Consider the following 22,709-nt stretch of genomic DNA (forward strand, 5'->3'; position numbering starts at 1 on the left):
GCTGGTCTCTGATATTCCTCTCAGGTACTCAGACCACCACATGGGAAGACTCTAGTCACAAAGCTTTGCATTTCCACCCTGGGAAGGCTCAAGCTGTGAATTTGCTGGGGAAATACAGAGTTGCCAAGACTGTGGAAGAACCAGAGAAAGTTGGTTCCAAGGTCATGGTCACACAGTAGCTGAGGAGAATCCTCAAAATATCTGCAAAGCATCCGGGTACTGTGTTGCCCCCCTACCAAGAGTGATTGGTCTAACCCTTGGTCATGATGGGTAAGGAATAGTAGGTTTTATGACAAGCCACTGAACTTCTGGGCTTATGCTCCCACATTCTCAGGAACATCCAGAGAGTGAAGAGAGACAAGAGATTGAACTCTGTCCTGGGGGAGAGGAAGAATGAGTGATGGTTATTATGAAAATGGTGATGAGAGAATGTATTTTGACTGTCACAATGTTTAATGACATTGCTATGCTTTTCCCTCTATCTAATTAAACTGCTTTTCTGGACTATGACCAGAGGTCTAAGTGAATTATAACAGCTGGATCCAAACAGGAGAAGTTTCCAGTGGGTGGGGGCAGGGCCACAAGTGATAAGTAACCCTTGACTCTGGATAACAGAAAGAAGTCAGTGCTAGAAGAAAAGGGAAGGGAAGGGAGGAAGGAAGAAAGAAAGGAAGGAAGGAAGGAGGGAGGGAGGGAGGGAAGGAGGGAAGGGAGGAAGGAGGGAAGAACTTGTGATCACTTAGGATGTGCTAGGCACTGTGCTAAATGCTTCAAAAACATCTCATTTGATCCTCACATTTTCTGCTATTATTATTATTATTATTATTCCCCTTTTATAGATGAGGAATATTGAGACGGGGGAGTTGAGATGACTCATCCACGATCACACAGCTAGGAATGATCTGAGGCAAAATTTGAGTTCAGGACTTCCTGACTCCAGGACCAACACTCTATGTACTGGGCTGCCATTTTCTGTCTGATGTTAAAGGACCAGCTTGGGTAAGTGCAGAGAAGCTTATAACCATAAAGCTGGTCACTATGTTATGAATATTTTGGCCAGAGTAATTCACAAAATCATCTACTTAGGTAGAGTAAATAAAGGTGATGCTGACGCTGGTGAAATCACAATTATCCTTATGTTTTGAAGTAATTATTCACAGAATATGATGAGTATTTGTCTCTATCATATCTTCCCCCATAGATTGTAAGCTATTACTTGTATTTCCATAGTTCTTTAAAGTCTACCAAGTGTGGTCCTCATGACAGCCCTGTGAGCTATTTCACAGGGTCACACAGATAGGAAGACAACAAGCATTTATTAGGCACCTACTATGTGCCAGGCACTGAGCTATGTCCGCCCTCAAGGAGCTCACAGTCTAAGTGGGGAGACAATCTGTAAATAACTATCTACAAACAAGATGTAGACACTCCCTCTCAGGGTCTCCTGTAAGCTGCCGGACACTTACATTCTGGGTTCTGAATCGCCTTACCGATTTATACAACAGTGGTGTCAAACTCACATAGAAAGGGGTCACTAATCCATAGGGAAAGACCCCTGCTCCTCTCATATTGACTTAGTTTTCAAATGGGATGTTATCTATGTTTAATTGTATTTTTATTTGCTTTGTTAAATATTTCCCAATTACATTTTAATCTGTTTCAGGCCACACTTGGGAAGCCTAAGGCCCAGTGTTTGATGTGGCTCGTATAGAAGACCTAGGGGGCATGACAGGGTATACATTAGTTTAATGCCTTTGATGATTGATTGATTCAATAGAGATGTTCTCACCCGAGAGAAGTATCAGGGCTCTATCTTGTTAATTACTTTAAATGGGCTGGGGTGATTGAGTGAATCAACCTTACACTTGTAGGGTTCTTGCTGACATGAGGTTTTCCCTGGGGTAAGCTTTTGAGTTCTAGATAACAATGGGTAGGATTGGGAAATGTTAAGGGTTGGCAGAGTGTAGAAGCTGCATTCCACATGTTTTGTGCAGACAGCATTATTATAGCAGAGCTTAACAATGGGGAAAAGTGAAGCCCAGGTATCTGGACAGTGATCACAAGTAGACAGTAGAGATAATGTAGTGTTAAGTTAGCACATTCATTTTGGTAATCAGTTTGGAGTTGATAGACAGGTGCTGGTGTTGCTGTTGAATAGGAGAGGAATAAAGAAAACCATCTAAAAATGAGAATGAAATTGAGACCCCCAGCCTGAGATGATTTGTTTTAGAATCCATGCAGGGGGAAGATTGCCCTCAGGAACATCTTAGGGGATCATGGCTTTTCAGTTGGAAGAGTTCCTGGTATCATCTCACCAAATTCCCTCATTTTTTGCAGGAAGAAACTAGGGCTACTAGTGGGATAGTGACTTACCCAAGGTCACATAGGTACTGAGCAACAGGGTTACATCTGTGAGCAACATGAAGCCATTCTTTAAAACTCAGTCCTCCTGCTTTGAGCAGTAATGGTTCCTTCTTTATCCTCCATGCTTTTGTGATATCACTGATCTTTGGGATATGGCTTTCTCAATAGAAAGGACATTATATAAAATGCAGTATCATCTGCTTTGCCACTGTACCCTAGAGATCACTGGGCTTTTCCATCTCCCCGGCAACTGAAACCTTCTATATGCATATTCACACCCACACCAAAGCCTGTGAGGGATTGGTACTTGTGCTTATTTTGGACCCTGCTCTCCTGGTCCTGGGTCCATACCCTGAAGCTGCTGAGGCACCTGGGGCACAACTCCGACATACTGCTTCATGGTATCCAGGGGGCTCACTGTGGTCTGGTCATCTTCTAGCAGATGAGAATTTATAAGGTCCCTCTATGGGCCAGCCTGTAGGACTCTTCTCCTAGGCTGCCTGGACATATTTTGGCAATGTGTCTGGGGTTTGAGTCATGAAGGAATACCAGCTCCTGAAGCTTAGTAGGCCACTGTGGACTCCCGGCTTTATCAGGATCATTTTGGAAACCTAAACCTCCAGCACCCTCCCTCTGTGGAACTTCTTGGAACCAGAACCAAGTAGAACCCTAGGGGCAGCTAGGTGGTGCAGTGGATAAAGCATCGGCTCTGGATTCAGGAGGACTTGAGTTCAAATCGGGTCTCAGACACTTGACATTTACTAGTTGTGTGACCCTGAGCAAGTCACTTAACCCTCATTGCCCCCCCCCCAAAAAAAAGAACCCTCACTGGGGTCTTCTCTGAATCTATCATCTTCATCTTCCTAACAGTGAAAATGAATATGGACAGTAGAAGAGAGGCAGGCCCTGCTGGATTCATAAGGGTACCCCTGAATGCCATTTTCAAGGCTCCTGGCAGGGAAAGAGGACTGTCTTGTTAGTTTCAGGGAAGGTCCTAACAGATCCAGAGTAACTATGCCATTATCATCTTCTCCTACAGCTATGCCTCACCCCCTTCTTGTTCAGGACATGAAATAAAATGACCGAGTGCAAGACAGCTTGGAGAGTCCCTGTGCCTTTGTCAGTGAGCGACAAGAGCTTTAGAATCTTGAAGATTGGTGGAATTTTAAATTATTGCTAGTTATTAAACTAATCTCAGCAATTTAAAAAATATTTCAAGAGACAAGAGACTGAGTATCTTCAAGATCAGTGGAATTTTAAATTTTTTCACGTTATTAAACTAATTTAAGCAATTTAGAAAAATATTTCCTAATGAAACACAATGTTCCCTTGTCCTCTTTTCTAAAAAGTGCTTAGTACAAGTGATCAGAGTGACAAAGACCAAGGCTCTCAGTGGCAGGAGAATTTGTATCTGCATTGCATTGGAGATGAGTTTGATCTTGCCTCCCCCCCACCCCTGCAACCCACACTTTTCAAGGTATTGAACATTTTTTAAAAATTAAATTTAAAAATGTTCCTTAATAGTATTTTATTTTTCCAGTTACATGTAAAGATAGTTTTCAACATTTGTTTTATAAGATTTTGAGTTCCAAATTTTTCTCCCTCCCTCTCTTGCCTCCCCCCTCCCCAAGACAGCAAGCAATCTGATATAGGTGATCTCTGTACAATTACATTAAATTTATTTCTCCATTAGTCATGTTGTGAAAGAAGAATCAGAACAAAAAGGGAAAAACCTCAAGAAAGTAAACAAAAGAAAAGAAAAAGTAAAAATAGTGTGGTGCATTCTGCATTCAGATTCTACAGTTCTTTTTTTGGATGTGGAGAGCATTTTCCATCATGAGTTCAAGGTATTGATCATTGAAAAAATACATTGGTAACTTTCATAATTTTTCCATTAAAGCCCAAATGGTCCAGTTCTACTTCGGCTCTTGCCCAGAAACCAGTAATGATGTCACCATCTCTACTTTACCATCCTTACTTTGCTCCCAGGTCACTGTGTCATTATTGCCAGCTAGCTGACATCCCTATCTCATCTTCCATGGAGTCGTAGGGATCAAGTAGGTGATAAAAGAGACACAGTGGAGTAGTGAATGACTGGGGCAAACTCCTATCTTAGAAGAAACATATTACTCTATCAACAATGTTTCCCATATACCAACAATATGACACATAATTACTCCTGGAAAGATAATAGCAATGGATTAATAATCTGTGTCTGTCTTGGGTTTAGTGGGACCTACTTTGACATAAGGCCACATTGACTTCCCACCTCCTTGTAGAGAGAGGAAAAGGAGATAAAATGAATGAAAAACACCTTTTTTTGGCTCTTCTGCTTGATTGAAAGGAGCCTATCCATCTCTGCCTGAAGTTAAGTTGAGAAGCCATGATTCTCCATACTGCTACATCCTCCAGTAGAGGAAGGTGCTGGGGGTGGGGGAGAGACAGAGACACAGAGACAGAGACAGAGAGGTAGAGACACACAGAGATAGAGACAGAGACAGAGAGAATTTCCTGTCCAGCCCAAGGTGGAAAAGAGTAAGAATTATAGCAGTCAAGAGACTGCTATTTTCCTGATTGGCCAGAAGATAAAAGAATAAGGTCAAGACAAAGACCCTAGAAGGCCTAGTGCCTCACCCACTATTTATTGTTGGTCAAGTCAGGTGATGTGTTACTATATGTGTTCCTTCTTTTTTCACCTAATCATATTTTATTTTTTCCCAACTACATGTAAAGATAGTTTTCAACATTAATTTTTGTAAGATTTTGAGTCACACATTTTTCTCCCTCCACAAGACAGCAAGCAATCTGATACAGATTATATATGTACAATTCCACATTAGTCATTTTATGAAAGAAGAATCAGAAGGGAAAAACCACAAGAAAAAAAAAGTGAAAATAGTATGGTTCGATCTGCATTCAGATTCCACAGTTCTTTTTCTGGATGTGGAGAGCATTTTCCATCATGAGTCTTTTTCAGTTGTCTTGGATCATTGTATTGCTGAGAAGAAATAAGTCACAGCTGATCATCACACAATGTTGCTGTTACTATGTATAATGTTCTCCTGGTTCTGCTCACTTCACTCAGCATCAGTCCATTTAAGTCTTTCCAGGTTTTTCTGAAATATACCTGCTCATCATTTCTTATAGCATAATAGTATTCCACTACATTCATATACAACAACTTGTTCAGCCATTCCCCAATTGATGGGCATCCCCTCGAGTTCCAATTCACAAAAAGACCTGCTATGAATATTTTTTGTACATGTGGGCCCTTTTCCCTTTATCATGGTCTCTTTGGGGTACAGACCTGGTAATGGTATTTCTGGATCAAAGGATTTGCAGTTTTATAGTCCTTTGGGCATAGTTCCAAACTGTTCTCCAGAACAGTTGGCTCAATTCACAACTCCAACCAACAATGCATTAGTGTTTCAATTTTCCCACATCTTCTCCAACATTTATCATCTTCCTTTTTTCTCATATTATCCAATCTGATAGGTGTGAATTGTTTTAATTTGCATTTCTCTAATCAGTAGTGATTTAGAGCATTTTTCATATGACTGTAGATGGGTTTTTGTTGTTGTTTTTGTTTCTTTTTTGTGTTTCTTTTTGCAGGGCAATAAGGGTTAAGTGACTTGCTCAGGGTCACACAGCTAGTAAGTATCAAGTGTCTGAGGCCGGATTTGAACTCAAGTCCTCCTGAATCCAGGGCTGGTGCTTTATCCACTACACCACCTAGCTGCTCCTGTAGATAGCTTTAATTTCTTCATCTAAAACCTGTTTGTTCATATCCTTTGACCATTTCTCAATTGGAGAATGACATGTATTCTTATAAATTTGATTCAGTTCTCTGTTTTGTGAAATTAGGCCTTTATCATAAACACTGGCTGTAAAAATTGTTTCCCAGCTTTCTGCTTTCCTTCTAATCTTGTTTGCATTGGTTTTGGTTGTGCAAAACCCTTTTAATTTAATATAATCAAAATTATCCATTTTGCATTTTATAATATTCTGTACCTCTTATTTGGTCATAAGTTATTCCCCTCTACATAGATTTGACAAGTAAACTATTCTTTCCTCTCCTAATTTGTCTATGTTATCACCTTTTACATTTAAATCATGTACCCATTTTGCCTTTATTTTGGTATACTGTGTAAGATGTTGGTCTTTGCCTGGTTTCTGCCATACTGTTTTCCAGTTTTCCCAGCAGTTTTTGTCAACAGTGAATTCTTATCCCAGAAGCTGGAGTCTTTGGGTTTATCAAACAGTAGATTATTATAGTCATTTACTACTGTGTCTTATGCACCAAATCTATTCCACTGATCCACTACTATTTTTCTTCACCACACCAAATAGTTTTCATGATTGCTGCTTTATAATATAGTTTTAGATCTGGCACAGCCAGGCCACCTTCCCTTGCATTTTTTTCACTTATTCTCTTGATATTCATGGCCTTTGTTCTTCCAGATGAATTTTGTTATCATTTTTTCTAGCTCTATAAAATCATTTTAGGTAGTTTGGTGTGGCACTGAATAAGTAAATTAATTTAGGTAGAATTGTCATTTTTATTATATTAGCTCAGTCTATCCATGTTAATATTTTTTGCAGGGCAATGAGGGTTAAGTGACTTGCCCAGAGCCACACAGCTAATAAGTGTCTAAGGCTGGTTTTGAACTCAGGTCCTCCTGAATTAGGGCCGGTGCTTTATCCAGTATGCCACCTAGCTGCCCCCCTTTGTTGATATTTTTTATAAAATTTGTGTTATGGTTCCTTCTTGCTAGGAGCCAAGACTCCACATCAGCTTCTCCCCTCAAGAGTGGGGCAATGGTTCTGATTGTGTACACCCTGTAGTCTTGCAGTCCTGAAGGTTATTGGAGGAGATATCCCTTTTCCAAGGCAGGATTCAGATTTGAATCAAGGTGGCCGTACTCCACTAAGGAACAGAAAGCTACTCCCTATACTGTGAACTATTGGAGGCCACTCTTGTATTGGCTAGAACTAAATGAGGGAGCAGTGGGCAATTCCATGTGCTCCCCCCATTCAAACAATCCAAAGGAATTAGTGAACATTGCTTTGATTCCTTATCATCTACACCAATAAAAGACAATATTAATACCATATAACAATGGTTATGAAGGAACTGCATTCTGTACTATTGCAGGGAGCATTCACAGCAGTGAGATCATGGAATTGCTGAAGTATCAATATATAAAAATAGTATACAATCTACTTTGCTGGCTCAGGGCTAGGGTCCTGATTCCCATAATAGAGCTATATGCACCCCTCTCTTTTTTGGCCCCCAAAGTCAGCTTCCTCCCTCACATCCTATTCTGTGCATAAGTGACTAGAGAGATGAAATAACCTACAACTCCAAGAGTGGCACAAATAGAAAATGATAATAAAGGGTAAAAGAATAGGAGTTATGCCTTCCAACCCAAGAGGAAATGAAACAGTATAGTACAGAAGAAAGTTAGAGGTGGTGGTGGTGGTTGTTTAGTCAATAAGTCCTTTCTGACTCTTGGTGACCCCATTTGGGATTTTCTTGGCAAGTATCCTGGAGTGGTTTGTCATTTCCTTTTCCAGCTTATTTTACAGAGGAGGAACTGAGGCAAATAGAGTGAAATGACTTGCCCAGGGTCATGTAGCTAGTAAGTAACTGAGGCTAGATTTGAACTCAGGTCCTCTTGACTACAGGGCTGGTGCTTTATTCATTGTGCCACCTAGTTACCTCCTGAAAGACCTGGCCTCAAATCGTGGTTCTATTACTATCTACCCTATGACCTTAGAGAAATCATTTAACCTCTATGGGTCTCTATCTCCTTCTCTGGTGAGTGAGGGAGCTGGACTAGACAATTTCTGAGGTTCCTCTCAGCTTTAGATCTCTGAGCCAGAACCTAGGCATGGGGTCTGCATTACATAATGAATAAAATGCTTATGGATGATTCTGTGAAGCTGAGTTGAGACAGACTCACAGCCCTTCATGAGTCAGATTGAGAAGTGGGAATGGAGAAACTACTTTCTTGAGTTTCAGTCTGTAAATTGTCTAGAGATGGCCAAGCTCAACCTCCAGCCCAGATTGCCTGGCTCACCACATAGAACCTCAGAGCTGAAATGGATCTTAGCCCTGAATGAGATGCCTTCTCCACTATCCCCAACAAGTGGCCATCGATCAGTCTTTGCTTAAAGATTCTCAGTGATGGGGTTATTCACTATCCCCCCAAGGCAGTCCATTCCATTTGGGGACAGCACTCATTGTTAGGAAGTTCTTCCTAATATTACACAGAAATCTGTCCCTGTAACTTCCTGGCTTTGTGCTTTGTCAGAGAAAATCTCCTTGCTGACACATGTACATAGAAGCATTTACATGCATGCACACACCACACGCATCCTCATACGACATAGGTGGTCTTCTTTCTTGTAGCCAGTCCAAGTTTTGCTTCCTTTGGCTACAAGAATATGGTTCTGGTATCTTGTTCAACACAAAGCCAATGGTTTTAATTGGTCACGCCAGACATCATTAAAGAAGACATTTTAACAAACTAGGGACTCCACTTGGAAACAGGCCTCAAGGGGAATTATTAAAAGCAAACACATAACTGCTCTGGGAGGTGGGGGGGTGGGACACTGCAGGCAGGCTCATTATTGGTAATGAGGTGAGAATGAAGCCTCCTAGCTTCATTAGGAACTTAGAAAACTTTTCTTAGCAACAATTTCCCTTTTTGATGGACTAGCTTTCTTCACACAGACACCCTGTCGAAAAGGCGAGTGTTTGCTGTTGAATCGGCCTCTGCCCTGAGACACCCTTTTGTCAGAAGTGGAGTGTTAATGAATTCCCCAAACCCTGCATTTTCTCCCAGAAGGAATCTTGCCCTTCCCCACCCCCAGTCCCCAAAGAAACTGCTTTTCAATACTAGCAAACCTCATTTACTCAGACCCCACTAATTCAAGCTTTGTAACAATTCAGACACAGGCTTGGCTGAGGTGCACCTTTGCGTCATCTCTGAAACATGCAGAGAGGCATTTTTTCAAGCACTTTATCAACGCCCAGTTGCGTATAAACAATGTGCCAATTCAATTCCATTCATTGAATCATAGAACTATAGGACATAGGACGGTAGGAGTTGGAATGACCCTATAAGTCCTACCCCCTGACTTGATCAATGAAGAAACAAATACATAGGAGGGGAAGTGACCTGCCCAAGGTCACACACTTGACCAAGTAGGTCATCCTACTCCAAATCTACTGCTCTTTTCAATACACCTTGCAATTCAATAACTATTTAATGAGTGACTACTGTGTGCAAGAAGTACTAGTACTGTGTACTAGAAGTTTCTTGTTCATGTTCTCTCTTAAATCCTACACAGAAAATCTGTCCGATGAGTTGCAGGTCTTTTCACATTTTGTGGGTACCAATTTAGCACTCCATCCATCATCCCTCTCTCTTATTACATGACTGGCCTCTCTCTTTTATTAACACAAATTTCCTTCATGATAATTCTGAGACCATTTACACATCATTTTCCCAGCAGAGTGGGAGAATGAGCTGTTCGACTACATAAGTGGAATTTCAAATAGCTGAGGCTTACCTCTTTAAATACAAAATCCTTTTTTTCCTTCTTTTAACCATTTAGAATAAAAATCTTTCTAAAACGTATTGCATATTTCTCTGTCTGCTTAAACAGATGGCATAGATGTCTTATTACTGTTGTTGAATTATGGGATTGAACCTTTTTGTGGTGACTTAGGATCATCATTGTGCATATCTGTTATTGGACCGTGCCATATTACAGTGCTTGCCCCTGTAGTAAGTGGCTCCAGACTGCTGTTTCTAGAATTTTTGTATCTTCTTTTTACAATTTTTCTATTTCTTCCTTCACTGTTAGGCAGCTCTAAGTATGTCTTTCATTGTGGGGCAGCTGTTACTCACATAATGATGGTTGTTGTTTGTCCTTCATTCTTGAAGAGGACCATTACAGATGTCATGATTTGAAATGAATTGGATTAAGTGAGGAAGGGCTGTGTAAAGTCACTAGCCTCATTCTTTCCTCCAGAGCCACCTGGGTCCAGTGACAAGATATATTCTCAGGACAAGTGGAGATGGTCCCATGCAGTGGGAGTCTTTGGACTTTTAAGTTGAGGTCTCTCACAGGTCTCAGTTTGTCTGAGGCAACACCCATTTAGTGACTAAGGCTAGGTAAGAAGGGCAGCAAAGTAAGGCCTCTTTTACCTAGTCAAAAAAATAGATAAAAGGCAGAGGTGGGGCCTGGAGAGAAAGATTCTCAGCGTTTCTGACCCGAAGAGATACAATTGCTATTTAGGCTTACCCTGAGCCATCAAGAAGCCCAAAATGGCAAAATGAGGCCTGGGCTTGGACCTAAATGTTGGCCAATCTATGAGGGTCAGAGTTATTTAGGTTTAAGGAGTGGTCCTTATTAAGATATCTTGAAGGTAAACTCCAAGAAATCTTGTGAGGTTTCTGCAGACAAATTTGTATGCCTTTGTTCTGCAGGTAGGGGTATGATTTCCTAAATGGAAAGAGGGAGAGAAGAGGAAAGGAGAGGAGTAAGGAGAAAGGAGGAGAAAGGAGAAAGGAAAAAAGAAAGGAAGGAGCTATGTTGTCTAACTGGAGCAGGCCAGTTGGGTCCCCAGTGGGGCAGCTGTTACTCACAGAATGTTGGTGGTTGTTTGCCCTTCATTCTCAAACAGGACCATGACGGTTTGTATTTATTTGGTTTGGTCTGTGGTTTCATCCACAAGGAACTGGCAAATCATTTGACCTCTGTTTGCCTCAGTTTCCTCATCTGTAAAATGAGGATAATAATAGTACCTACCTGACAGCATTGTTGTGAAGATCAAATGAGACTATAGCTGCAGAGCACTTTCTAAACCTTAAAGCACTATATGAATTCTAGTAGTAGTAGTAGTAGTAGTAGTAGTAGTAGTAGTAGTAGTAGTAGCAGCAGCAATAGCAGCAGGAGGGGGAGGAAATAAATATTATCTATGTCAATTTATAAAGGCTATCAGCTAAAGGGCAAAGGGTTGTGACAGATATCTATGGATAGAGTAGACACATGCTTGGAATGACAGATTCTTGACATATTGATGTATATATTAGTGAAAAGGAAATGATTAAAGGAAAAGGGACAAGATAGTGGGGTGAGTGGCCATATTAGAGCTCAGCAACCCAAGTTTATCTCAAAAATGGCAGCAAAGTAAAAGAACAACCAAAACCCCCAATTTTCATCACAATGAAAATTATTTTGCAAAAAGGAGGGAAATTGACAAGAAATGAATAAGCAGCAAAAAAGGATAAAAGCACCCGAAGAGTAGGCTCTAGAAAGAAAGAAAAGGCCCAAGAAATGAACATGAATCAATTATGGGGCTTTCTACATGACTAATAAACTCACTAAGCAAAATTAAGAAGTGTATGGTAGGAACAATTTCATATGGCATTTCCCCTTATAAGTCAGGCTAGTTTTTCCTTAAAAGGTAATGGAACTGATCTCAATATTTAATAGGCTCAGGTGACTTATTAAGTGTTAGGCTATTGATGTAGCTTCCTAGATATTTGAGTACAAAAACAGGCAGGACAACAGGAGCTCTAGTTCCTCTCTCGGGCTTCTGACTGAATACTAGAAGCACAACAAAAATGAGCACAAGAGAATTCAGCTGAATCAAGGTTGATCCTTATTGGACATCTTTTCCCTTTTTTGAAGGCCTTTCCCCTGCAGTGGCTATATAAATCTTTTGTTAACAACAGGTTAGAAGCACTAAGAGGTCTTATTGGGGCAGCTAGGTGGCACAGTGGATAGAGCACTGACCCTGGATTCAGGAGGACCTGAGTTCAAATCTGAGCTCAGACACTTGACACTTACTAGCTGTGTGACCCTGGGCAAGTCACTTAACCCCAATTGCCTCACAAAAAGCAAAACAAAACAAAACAAAGAGGTCTCATTTAGTTCTAAACTTGAACCTGAGGTACCAATGTGGCCTGAGCCAAATCTGTCCTGCAATAATCTGGCATCTCAAAAGATGGAATTTAAAGAAGAAAGAAAAGTCAAGAAAAACAACAAGGGACTTGACTGCTTAGAACATTTTTTGGAGATTCTTAATTGATAAGAAAGGAAAGCATCAAAGATGTCAGAATAATTAACTAACTAGAATTTAAAAATTTACACAATTGTAATAAGCTTTGAGAATATGACAAATGCAAATAAAAGAACTAAAGAACAGAGTTTGGAGAGTCAACCTGAGAGTTGCTGATTACTCAGAAAAATTTAAAGCAACAAAAAGCTCAAATGCCATATTTCAGGACACCATATGAGAAAATTTCCTGTAGATTTTGTAACTGTGGCCAGAGTAAAACTTGATAGCCTACACAGGACACCCACAGAGAGGAACCCAGTATTCAGCTTACCCAAAAATATAGTCAATAAACTCAAGAATTTCAGCAAAAAGGAGAGAACTTTGTAAGCAGTCAGGAAGGATCACAGAATTAGAGAATTTTAACATTGGAAGGGAGGATATCAGAGCCCATCTAATCCACCCCATACACCCAAGGAATCTTAATGTAACATATCCAATAAGTGGTCATTCAGCCTCTGTTTGAAGATTTCTAAGAAGGGGGAACACACAATGAGGCAGCCCATCCCATTTTTGGACACTTCTACTTGTAAGGAAGTGATTTTTACATTTTTTTTACATCAAACCTAAATTTACTTCTTTTCAAATTTCTACCCATTGCCTCTGGTTCTCCTCTCTGGGGCCAAACAAAAATGGTTTGATTCCACTTTCATATGACAACCCTTCAAACGCTGAAGACCATTGTCATGTCTCTGCTAAGTCTTCTCTTCTCCAGGCTTAACATTCCCAGTTTTTAAAACTGATCTCCATATAGCATAGGATCAAGTCCTTTCACCATCCTTGTTGCCCTCCCCTGAATGCTCTAAAGCTTGTCAATGTACTTCTTGAAATGGTGACACCTATAAATGAATACAATGCTCTAGATGTGGTCTGGTCAGAGCAAAGTACAGAAGTAATATGACCTCCTTATTCCCAGAAGTTGTGCATCTGTTAACACAGCCCAATATCTTGTTAGCTTTTTTGGCTGCTACATTATATTGCTGACTCATATCGAGCTTGAGTTCTACTCAATCACATCTCCCCAATCCATTTTTTGGGACTAGCTGTTGTCTAATCATCCCCCCCCCCCATCCTGTTCTTTTGAAGTTGATTTTTTCAACCAAAGTATAATAGTTTACATTAATCCCTATTGAATTTCACCTTACTGGATTCAGCCCCTTCCTCTAGCCTGTCAAGATGTCTCCTGTCTCTTTCATCCAGTGTGTTAACTATTCATCTCAGATTTTTGCCTTCTGCAAATTTGACTAGCATAACATCTATGCCTTTATCCAAGACACTAAAATAAAGTGATTTCTAAAATGTTATAATACTTTATAATAATAAATGATAATGATAAAAATGCTGACCAACATTCCACTAGAGGCTTCCTGCTACTTGGACATTCAATCAGACTCTGAATCTGCTCAGTTCTGAACCTATATAGTGTATGACTATGTAGTTCATATTTCTTATTCACTTCCACAAGATAGGAAGAGAGTGTTCATGAAATGCTTTGCTAAAATATAGATAACCTATACCTATAGCATTGCCCCAATTTTCTACTTTAATAACCCTGTTAAAAAGAAAATAAAGTTAGTTTGGCATGACCTGTCCTTGAAGAAGCAAATTCCATACCCCAAAACCACCCATTCAAATCACATAGAATCATTCTCCTGGAACAAAAAAATGAAAGGAAGAGATGGCACACAATATATCAAAAAGCAGGAGAAAAAGAACTATAGAGCAATCTCACTAATGAATATTGATGCAATAATTTTAAATAAAATCCTTGCAAGGAGACTACATAAATATATCCAGATAATAATTCACTATGAATAAGTTGGATTGATACCAGGGATGCGAAGATGGTTCAACATTAGAAAAACAATTAGCATAATTAATCTTATGAGCAACAAAAATAACAAACAACATATGGTTATTTCAGTAGGTATAGAAAAAGCCTTTGAAAAAATACAATACTCCTTTATGTTAAAAACCTTAATAAGCATAGACACAGAAGGGTCTTTCTTTAGTATGATGAAAAACATGTATGTAAAACAAAGGCCTGGCATTGTTCACAGTGGATAAATGCTAGAAGGTTTCCTAACAAAAAGAAGGGTAAAGCAAGGATGTACCCTCTACCCTCTCTCATTTTACTTCATTCTAGAAGTGTAAGCTGTAACAATAAGATGAGAGGGCAGCAAAATTCAAGGTATAAACATTTGTGAAGAGGAGATAGAAAGAATGATCCCTATTTATAGATGATATGATGGCATACTTTGAAAGTTCCAGACAATAAAGAAACTAATTGTGATACTTCAATTATATGGCTTTAGTATGATAGCAGGATACAAAATAAGTCCATAAGATAATCATTAGCACTTTTTTACATCTGGGAAGAAATGATAATGTGAGAAATTCCATTCAAAATAACTATAAAATGAATAAGAAATCTGGATGTTTAATATACCATGACATATGTACAATTTCTATAAATACAACTACAAAGTAGTTTGTACAGAAAAGAAAACTTAAATAATTAGAAATTCAGTGCTCATGGTTGGGCTGTGCCAATATAATAAAAATGGCAGTGATATAAACTGTTTTATATATGTAAGGTTATACCAATCACATTATCAAAGAAATGCTTTATAGAACTATACAAAATAATAATGAAATTCACCTGTAGGAACAAAAGAATCTCTAGAATCTCAAGGGAATAGTGAAGGAAAAGTATGAATGCCTGCATAGTGTAATATTACCTGATCTCAAAGTATACTATAAATCTATAGTCATGAAAAGGCAGGATGATGCAGTGTCAAGAATGCTGGGTTTGGAGTTATATCCCAGAGTTTTAATCCCATCTTTCCCACTTCCTGCCCATGTGAACTTAGGCAAATCACAACCTCTCTGGGCCTCAGTTTCTTCTTTTGTAAAATGAGGGAGTTGTATTAGCTTCTAAGAGCCCTTCTAGTTTTCAGTCTATAATCATCTTGTAACACCCTGTTATATTAGCCCTTTTTAAAGCCATGGGGAAGTATAATGGCCCCTAAAGTCTATAGGGTTCCTCTCTCCTCTATCCCTGTATTTTTAGGGAGTTTATTTTAGATGAAAATTGAGTTTAATCATATGTGCTCTGAACCACCAATTAGGAAAATTCCTAACATTAAGGCAGAAGTCAGGCTCTCTGCCTGGATTTACATTTATGTCTATCTCTACATAACCCCTAGCTTCATTGTAGTTGGGGAAAAAGTCAGTTTGCTAGAAATATTTGGGTAATAAAACCACAGATTATGTTATAGTGTCTATGGATAGACAGATACCGGGGGGAATTTGGGAAAGGAGTCCACCTTTTCCTAGGACTTCTCTTAGTCCGGGAGTAGGCAGGTACACTCGTGGCATCAGCACTAGTCTTCTGCTCTGAGATGCCTGTAACGTCATTACCACCACCACCACCCTTGAGATCTCCCTTTTCTGCCGTAGCTCACTCAGCTCTACCTTCACTTTCTCCTTTTGCTGGTTGTATCTGAGCTGCCAGTTGTTTCAGCTCTATCTGACCTAGCTCTACCCTCTCTGTTTCCAGACATTTGGACTCTCTATATGGTTCTGAGATACCGCATCTCTTTTATACAAGCTGTTTAGGGAAGGACCAAGTCTCAGCAACGACTTTTATTGATCAAGGATGTGTACAGACCTTGTTCACATTCAGTTATGATTGACTGCCTCAATCAAGAAGGGTTTTTACCTTACAAAGGTAACTACTTTTAAGTTGTGTGGGATAATCAGTAGAGTCTCACTCTTACACTGTGATCCTAAAACTATTTGGTCCTTTTTGAAAATGAAGGACCGGGGCAGCTAGGTGGCACAGTGGATAGAGCACCGGCCCTGGAGTCAGGAGTACCTGAGTTCAAATCCGGCCTCAGACACTAGCTGTGTGACCCTGGGCAAGTCACTTAACTCCAACTGCCTCACTAAAAAAAAAAAAAGAAAAGAAAATGAAGAACCAACAGCAACAACAAAACTATTTTGTAATGGTGAAAGGTCAATGGGAATGGTCTTCCAGAATGTGGTCAGCATCCATCGCCTATGATCTAAGAGTATGCCTAAGTACAGGACTGATAATGGGTTTCCATTTACTCAAGAGTTCTATTTCATGTAAGCTATCCTTTTTGTGGTGATTATATATATATATATATATATATATATATATATATATATATATATATTCTGTTTTGTTTAGGCTCTGTTTGTCTCACTCTGCATCAGCTCATACAAATCTTCCCATATTTTCCTGAATTCCTCAGTGGGAGAGCTGATGATGAAGCCCAGTGGTATCAAACTCAAATAGAAACTGGAACACTAAGTCAGCCAGATGTAAGGATCTCTGTGGGGACGTATTGACTTAGAAAACCACATAATAACATTATTTCTGTTTTATTGCATTTTTATTTCTTTTGTTAAATATTTCCCAATTAAATTTTAATCTGTTTTGGGCTACAATTTCTACTGTTACTGACCACAAGCAGATCCCTGTACCCACTCCAACCTGTGGTGAAGCATCCTTCCTTCCCCCCCCCCAACCCCCCAAGACAGAGAGGTGGGGGATCACTAGGGCAGAATGTCATATACTATATCTGCTATGGTCACTATATTGGGTGTTTTTATTTAATTGTTTCTGTTTGTTACAAAGGAAGTTTCAACGGAGGTGGGGGGAGGGAAGGTTGTGGTTTCCAGAAATGATTGTGTTATAAAGACAAAAGTCATCAATAAAATGTATTAAAAAGGAAGAAAAGCAAGGGAAATTAGCCTCAAGCCTGAAATTGCCTATCCAGCAAAACTGAGCATAATCTTTTCATTAGAAAAGATCATTTTTTAATTCACTGGAGGCCTTCCAGGCATTCCTGAGAAGGAGGCCAGACTTAGATTGGTCCTTTGGCTTGCAAACTGACCACTAAGCAGAACCCTAACAAAGTAAAGTGTCTTTAAAACAAGGAATGCATTTAAATACTTCAAGGAGAATAAAAGGGTGGCATCTCTTTGAGGTCCCAGTTTACCGGAGGGACCTCAAGGAAACAGTGACTGGGAATTGGTTAGCAATATCCGATAGGAGGATGTTAAAAGATAGCAGATGACCTTGGAAAGGGGGTGGGGAGGGGAGGGAGGAAGGAATTGTTGCAACTTGCAGTGGGGGTGCCACTGACGAAGTCCAAGTTAATAGGAGTGTGAGGAGTGTTGGTTGAAGTCAAAATTTCTTACATCCTTTGCCTATATGACTTGGGTAGGGGCAGAGAGGTTTTAAAAAGCTCATCCCAATAAAACTGGGAACCTGTGTTTAAGAAGGTAGTGTGGAGGACAGAGGAATGTGACTGTGCTCATACAAAGTCTAAATTGGGGGAGTACTGGTACAACAGGCCCCTGGGAGGGGAAAACCATGAGCAGCAGTGCCCTGGGGTAAGTGTGCCTGTGGTGGAAGGCAGGCCCTGGGAGGGAGGGCCACCAATGGGCAACAAAACCCTGGGGTGGGTGGAGCTACCTGGAATAGGTGGGAAGGATTTAAGGTACAAGGGTTGCTATCCAGATCAGCACCAAGAAAATATTCTTTGATATCTTTCTTATCAGGTGCCCTGGGGAAAATCTACATAGGCCCTACCCTCTTTGCTGCTCTATTGAACAATTACTACAACAAAAGTGCATGTAGTAGGTAGCTCAGTGGATAGAGCAGGGCTTCTTAAACTTTTTCCACCTGTTTCACCTGAGAAATTTTTATGTGACCCTGGTTATATAGGTATATAAAATAGGTATATGTGCTCTTTTACTGTTACCAAATTGTTTACAACCCCCACATTCAGTTACATGACCCCATATAGGGTTGCAATCCACAGTTTAAGAAGCTTTGGGGGGCAGCTAGGTGGTGCAGTGGATAAAGCACGGGCCCCGGATTCAGGAGGACCTGAGTCCAAATCCGGCCTCAGACACTTAACACTTACTAGCTGTGTGACCCTGGGCAAGTCACTTGACTCTCATTGCCCCACAAAAAAATATTCTAAAGCAAAACCCACCAACACAGCTACTGCATCTGAAAGTATATGCAACAATCCACATTTGTAATTTAATTGGTTCATCCCTGTAAAAAAGAAAATAAACAACAACTTTGAGATAGAACACTGGGCCTGGAGTCAGGAAGACCTGAGTTCAAATCCAGCCTCAGATACTTATTAGCTGTGTGACCCTGGGCAAGTCACTTCACCTCTGTTTGCTTTAATCCACAGGAGAAGGAAATGACAAACCACTTCAGTATCTTCACCAAGAAAAGCCCACAGAGAGTATGGTCCATGGGGTCACGAAGAGTCAGATACAACTGAACAATAGCAACAAAGTAAGTAAATACAACATTGAAAGGCTACAAAACTCTCATAGTAACTTAGTAGTAAGTTATTCTTTAAGTTAAAAGACACATGCCTCCTTATCATTAACTACAAATTAGCTGTTTTAATGAATGTACTTTGAAAGGGGGTTTGTTGGAAAGTGTCTATTGTGTTGAAATTATAAATAATGTTTTTTTAGTGAGGCAATGGGGGTTAAGTGACTTTCCCAGGGTCACACAACTAGTAAGTGGTAAGTGTCTGAGGCCGGATTTGAACTCAGGTCCTCCTAACTCCAGGGCTGGTGCTCTATCCACTGCGCCACCTAGCTGCCCCCCATAAATAATTTTTATTGGTAATGTGTCAACATACATTAATTTGACATCAGGGTCCATAGTATCAAAAAACAAAATAAAAAGGAAAAGTCTCAGAATGGATTTTTAAAAGTTCCTGCCCATAGTTAACATATTGAAAACACAGGGACAGATACAGAATCAAAGTGAGAGGCCAGGAGAAGATTTATTTATTTATTTGTCTTTAACTTTTTTCTCCCAATTACCCCAATAAAGATAGTTTTCAACATTCATTTTTGTAAGATTTGGGGTTTCAAATCTTTCTCCCTTCTTCCATTCCCTCCCTCCTCCCAAAGCAAACAAGCAATAGGATAAGATTTATTATGCATCTGATAACTCCAAAAAAAAAAAATCAGAAGTAGTAATCACATCACTAAACAAATGGAAGAAAAATACAGAGCATTAAGATAGAGAAATAGTGAAACAATATCACATTAAAATGAAGGAAGGCTATAAGCATATATTAAGTACCCATTACATGCCAGGCACTATGTTAAGCACTTTACAGCAATTATTTCCTTTGATCCTCACAACTACCCTGGGAGGTAGATACTATAATTATCACCATTTTACAGTTGAGGAAACTGAGTCAGACAGAGGTTCAGTGACTGGCCCATGGTCACATAGCAAGTAAATTTTTGAGGTTAGCTTTGAACTCAGATTACCCTGACTCCAGGCTCAGCACAATATTCCCTGTGACATCATCTGCCTAAAAGGTACCAAAGACAATGATATAGTACAAGTGTGTGTGTGTGTATGAAATGAATGACACAGCTAACTTAAAAGTTAGCTGAAATGTAAAGAGACCTAGACAGGAAGCCATTAACAGTAGGAGGTTTTCAATTCTTCTTTCCCAGAACTTGACAAGTCAAACAGAAGTGTAATGGTGGGAAATGGGGTACGGGTTGGGGTTGGGGTTCTTTGGAATTCCTCTTTAAAGAATTACACCCTCTTTCACACAAAAGTAGTTAGAATAAGGTGGTAGTTTATTGAGGAACAAGGGAAGGGAAGGATGGGGGGAGGGAAACCATGAAAGAAATCCTTGGACTTTTCATGGGGAGATTCGGCATAAAGCATTTGGTTCAGTTTATCTCTCTAGGCGTTATCTGTCCTCTAGTTTAGTTTCTCAAGGAGAAGGTTCCTTGATGTGACCCAGAGAATTTCTGGGGTGCTCTGCACCCCATGACAGAAGGAGAAATAAAAATTTAATTGACATGGAATAGGCTGACTGGAAATATTCAATATTGCAATTTCTTCTTTAACATGTATGGGAGTGGGGCAGCTAGGTGGCGCAGTGGATAGAGTACCAGCCCTGGATTCAGGAGGGCCTGAGTTCAAATTTGACCTCAGACACTTAACACTTACTAGCTGTGTGACCCTGGGCAAGTCACTTAACCCCAATTGCCTCACCAAAAAAACCCCACAAAAAACCAAAGCTAATTAACATGTATGGGAGCTTGACAAAAATTGATCATACTCTAAGTCAGTGTTTCTCGAAATTTTTGGTCTCAGGACCACTTTATACTCTCAAAAAACTACTAAAAAAATAAAATAAAAAACTACTGAGGATTCCCCAAAGGGCCTTTGTTTATATATGTTATAGCCAGGGATGTACTGGTAAAAATTTATGAACTGGATCTTGGGGAAATGTGTACACAGCACATTTTTCTGTTTAATCTGCCTTATTAACATTTTCTCCATCACTTTCTTGAGTCTAGATCAGTGGTGTCAAACTCAGATAGTAATGGGGGCCACTAAACTTACATAAGGATCCCTGCATATTGACTTGGAAAACCACATATTATATCATCTCTGTTCTATTTTATTTTTATTTGTTTTGTCAAATATTTCCCAATTACATTTGAATCTAGTTCTTAATTGTTCTCCTCTCTATCCCCCCAACCCTCCCTCCCCCAAGCCTGTTTGACACCTCTGGTGCAGACAAAACAAACAAACCAAGTCCTGATTTTGTAGTGTTTGTCTATTTCCTGAGGCATAAATGGTCACGCTGAAAATTAACATTTGGCCCTTGCTTCAGCACAGCCCTGGTCTTATCCATGGATATTTACCTTATTAAACATTTTAAAGTCTTAGTATTACTATGAAAATAGTTTTGACTTGTGGACATGCTGAAAGGGTCTCAGGGACCACTAGGAGTCCCCAAACCACATGTCGAAAACCACTGTTTTAGGTCAAAAAGAAGGAATAAATAAATGTAAAAAAGTATAAATTTTAACCACTTCGTTTGCAAACCACAATGCAATAAAATGAACAAATCATAGAAAAAGAAAGAAAAAATACTCATATTAGGGAAATAAATGGGATTCAGGTAAAGAAGTCCTTGGAAGAAAATTTATATCCCTTCAGAGGGATTAAACTAATTCTACTTGGCACCAGAAGACAGAGCCAGGGGCAATGTGTAGGAATTGCAGAGAGGCAAATTTTAGGTAAGGAAAATTGTCATAAAAGAGCTATCTATCTACATATAGACTAGATTGCCATAGGAGTTGGTGGGCTACTTCTCACTTGAGGTCTTCAAGCAAAGCCTGGGGTATTTTTTGTCAGTTATGTCACAGAGGGGCTTTTTTTTCAGGTACCAACCAGTTGAAGTAGGTAGCATCTGAAGTTCCTTCCAAATCTGGGATTCTGAGGTTGTGATTCTGTGAACTATGTGAACTACATGAGCTACATAACTATGCAAAGTCATACCATTAAGAAAAATCAGAACCGGCCCTGGATTTAGGGGGACCTGAGTTCAAATCTAGCCTCAGACACTTGATACTTACTAGCTGTGTGACCCTGGGCAAGTCACCTAACCCTCATTGCCCCACAAAAAAGAAAAGAAAAATTAGAGGACAATGGAAAGCTGTGTTTTTTACAAGTACAGATAGAGGGAAAATTAAACAGCCTTGAGATACATATGTATGTACATAGATATCAGTATTAATATACGTGGGCCAAAAGTCACCAAGGGGTTTTAATATTTAATAACTCCTTTATTTTTTCTTTTTAATTTATAATACCGGGGCGGGGGGCTAGGTGGCGCAGTGGATAAAGCACCGGCCCTAGATTCAGGAGTACCTGAGTTCAAATTCAGCCTCAGACACTTGACACTTACTAGCTGTGTGACCCTGGGCAAGTCACTTAACCCCCATTGCCCCGCAAAAAAAATTATAATACCATAGCATTATATATATATATATATATATATATATATATATATATATATATATATATATGAAATGATTTTATATTACATGTAAAAAATCAAATCTTGTAAATGGCAAAAAATAAAGAAAAAAATATTTTTCAGAAAGTTATTAAAACATCATGACTTTTGGCTCACCCTGTAAAAGAAAAAAATAGACAATGTAAATTACATGAAAATTAAAAGCTTTTGCACAAATAAAAGCAATATAGCTAGCAAAAGAATAAAAAAGTACAGACTAGGAAAATCTTTTTTATTAAACATCTGATAAAGTCTGGTATTAAAAATCTAAATGGAGGGCAGCT

The sequence above is a fragment of the Dromiciops gliroides genome, chromosome X (assembly GCF_019393635.1).
Source record: "Dromiciops gliroides isolate mDroGli1 chromosome X, mDroGli1.pri, whole genome shotgun sequence".
In the NCBI taxonomy this organism is placed as follows: Eukaryota; Metazoa; Chordata; class Mammalia; order Microbiotheria; family Microbiotheriidae; genus Dromiciops; species Dromiciops gliroides.